Here is a 3588-nt window from a genome sequence, read left to right as displayed (position 1 = left end):
GATTGCTCTCCACACTATACTGTGTATTTGCAGAGGATTCACAACCGCTCCGGGCAGGTCAGGAGAAAGAGATGTTTAATGAGCAAGGATTTTTCATTCAGGCCATGAAATTAGCTGAAGAAATCTGTGTGTAAGATATCTGATGGCCAGAAATACCATTTACTCAGGAACCACAAGCCTTCTAATCACTTAGTTTTTCCAGCGCAGCTCCTCGCTGCAGGAGGCCACTGTACAGGTCCAACCTTGATGGTGTTTTCTGAGTGTGCTGTGCCTGTAGTCTGCCTGTGAACACTCAGCCATCTCATCTGTCTCCACACACTGAACACATTCACACACATTCAGCCCTCAGAACACATTCTCAGAAGAGTGGAACTGAGCAGTGCTCTCATTCCTTAAGTGTCTGGACAAATACTGCAACAAGAGAAGAGGCACTGACACAGACACCAGAGGAGTGTAATAATATTCTGCTAAAGTTCCTCAAATGTGAGCCGTGCTGGCTAAATGAGTGTGAATGTGCACAGTCTTATTTTCAGCTGCAGGCAAAAGAAGTGAAACATGTACGTTTTGGTCGAATTTGAGGTTTTCACAAAAACAAGTTCATTAAGCCCTCTTCTAGGGATCCCAGTGCTCCAAATAGTGATTAAACATCTAAAATCATCTTTATTTGTATGTTTTCTGAGAGGAGTATCTTCTTCTCTGCTTCTCATCACAAGTTGTAGGTCTATATTGTTAGAAAGTGCAGCATTCCAGCTTTGTGAATAGTCATGTTATGACCTTAAGATAGTCTATGCATCTGTGCACTGTTTTTGTATGTATTCGATGTCTCTGCTCGTGTGTCGACATGTTTGTGTTCCAGATGGGTGTGGCCTCTGTTAACCAGCGGGAGGTGGTGATTGGTGATGGTGACACCCTACACTCTTAAAAATAAAGGTGCTTCAAAAGGTTCTTCAAGCGATGCCATAGAAGAACCATTTTGGGTTCCACAATGAACCATTCAGTCAAAGGTTCTTTAAAGAACCATCTCTTTCTTACCTTTTTGTAATCTGAAGAACCTTCTTTCGCCACAATGAACCTTTCGTGAAACAGAAAGGTTCTTCAGATATTAAAGGTTATTTATGGAACCATTTAGACAAAAAGGTTCTTCTATGGCATCGTGAAGAACCTTTATTTTTAAGAGTGTACCCAGATATAAGGACCGCCCCAAACACTCATCTGGTGACTTTGAGCCTCGTTGACTTCATACCGTTGTGTTGCACTAACGTTCTGATTAACTGTTTCTTGCTATTGTTTGTATCGCCGTTGTTTGTTGTAGGGTTGTGAAAAAGTGTCGTACCGGAGAGAGAGAGAGATATTCTAAGTGTATTGAATCTGTTTAGTGTTTATTATTGTAAGATCAAATTCTAAAACCCCGGTTTATCTGAACATTGCTTGTCTTGACTACGATTTGGATTCTGATTCTGCTGTGTGTATGCCAGGAAACTTTGTAAATAACTTTGTAAATATTCTTGTAAATACTAGTTTGCCAAATTAAGGGACGTAGGGGGTTAGACGCCATTTTATTTATGTTTTTTTTTTTTTCACTTTGTTTTTGGTGGAGGGAGGTAGGGAAGTTGATCTGTATTTTGTTTTTATTTCCATTTGAGGTTATTTATAATTTATATAGTTATTTATATATTTAGTTGTCAAAGAAAAGTCTGTTCCCTTTCATGGGAACTTCGAACTGCGTCCTCTAGGGGTCGCTATGGGGAACGCCTCGTCGTGACCCGTGTCTGAAGCATACATTGAAAAAACACCAACTCGTTGGCCGGCGACAGCCATGACGTCACTACCGGTGCGACTATAGTATAAATAGGCGCCGGGATTATAAAGCACCAACAAACTACCTCACCCAGGGCTGACAAAAAGAATCAAATTAAGCAATGAAACAACATCCAGTGGAAATGTGCAAAGGCTTGAATGTGAAATGTCCCATAATTGAGGGGCAATCGGCGTGCACTGTGAGCGTTTTTTCCGAGGGAAAAAGCTCCGCTCTCGTTTGTCTCTCTTTTCAAGGAAAAAGGGGCAGCTGCCTGCTTCCCGCAATTCAGGACCCGCCGCTGCGGAGGCACGGAAGGGAATGAGCTTGTGGGGATCGCAGGTGGATCTGGCCGATGAGTTTGAAGAGGGGTTTCCCTTACGTGATCGTCGGCTGTGCACGAGAGTGAGCCGCTGGAGGATGATGTTATTTCATTAACATTGTCTGATTCAGGGGCCATTGCTCTGCTGGGATCAGCCCAGCAAAAGCAGGAAATGTCTGAGGAGGGCAAAGAAGCTGAGGCTGAGCCTTCCCAATCCTCCTGCCCTGCATATGATGAGCTTTTGGAAATTATGGATCGCGCCACGGCGAGGCTTTACTTGCCGTGAAGCGGGTGAAGAAAGTGACGTCACAAAGTATCTCGATGAATGTTATTTTTCTGGCCATAACCCTCCAGCTCAGGTGAGCTTTCCTTTCTTCCTGTTTTCCATATAAACATTAAGAAGGAATGGAAGAGGCCATTTTTTCCTCTAAGACTCCCCTCCTTGACATCTCGCTCGGATGCCAGGGCATACGCAGCAGCAGCAGGTCGGGCTGTCGCTTCATTGCACACGATGGTGATACTCTAAGCATATCAGGCTGACCTACTGAAAGACCGGGATAGTGGCCTTCACGAAGTTATAACTGTCCCAGCTATTCAAAACTAGGATTGCTATACCAGAAAAAAAGGGGGGATTAGTATCTTTGCAAAGGGTCTAATTGGTTATTAGGTGTAAGTTCTGCAGTAAATGCAAAAAGGCCTAAAAAGAGTCTAAATTCCTTTTCCAAATGTGTATTAAACCATTTTCACTCCATAGTTACAAGCAACAATTTATAAAGCACCAACAAACTACCTCACCCAGGGCTGACAAAAAGAATCAAATTAAGCAATGAAACAACATCCAGTGGAAATGTGCAAAGGCTTGAATGTGAAATGTCCCATAATCTGTAGATTAGCCAAACCAGTACAGGTCAATGGTTGTAGTTCATGAATAAATCAACGGTCTTATCTGATGATTAGATGATTTCTGTATTTGTAGAAGTCCTTGAAGTAGGGGGCCAGGAACGCTTTGGGTATAATCCTTGAGCATTTGCAATAATGCACTCAAAAGAACTCCACAGTTGTGCATCCACACAGCAACATGGCTGTAAATATGCTAGCCTCAGCATGCATTGCGACAATTAATCACAAGAAGAGGCAAAACAAGAAAATCCTCTAGAAAAGAGAACAAGTCAGAGTCCATAAACCAAACAAACATGGTATACAAATCATTGCAAAATAACCTTCATAAGCTTTCACCAAGATAGAGCTACTAGGGCCTTAGGGCCACCCGGAAGAACATAGCACGCCAAGATAATACAAAATTAACCTTGTGACAGGCAATGACTGTTACAAGCTGTCAAGCTGTGCAATTGTTTCCCCTCATGCTTTTGATCAGCGCAGTCTGATCTGGTGGAGAGCAACTGCGCTCGACTGCACAATCCGACACAGCTGCCTCGCGAGAGGTTTTTTTTTTTTTTTTTTTATACATCAG

The sequence above is a fragment of the Sinocyclocheilus grahami genome, unplaced genomic scaffold (assembly GCF_001515645.1).
Source record: "Sinocyclocheilus grahami isolate Dianchi unplaced genomic scaffold, SAMN03320097.WGS_v1.1 scaffold1028.1, whole genome shotgun sequence".
NCBI lineage: Eukaryota > Metazoa > Chordata > Actinopteri > Cypriniformes > Cyprinidae > Sinocyclocheilus > Sinocyclocheilus grahami.
Note: the sequence above shows the minus strand (reverse complement) of the source record.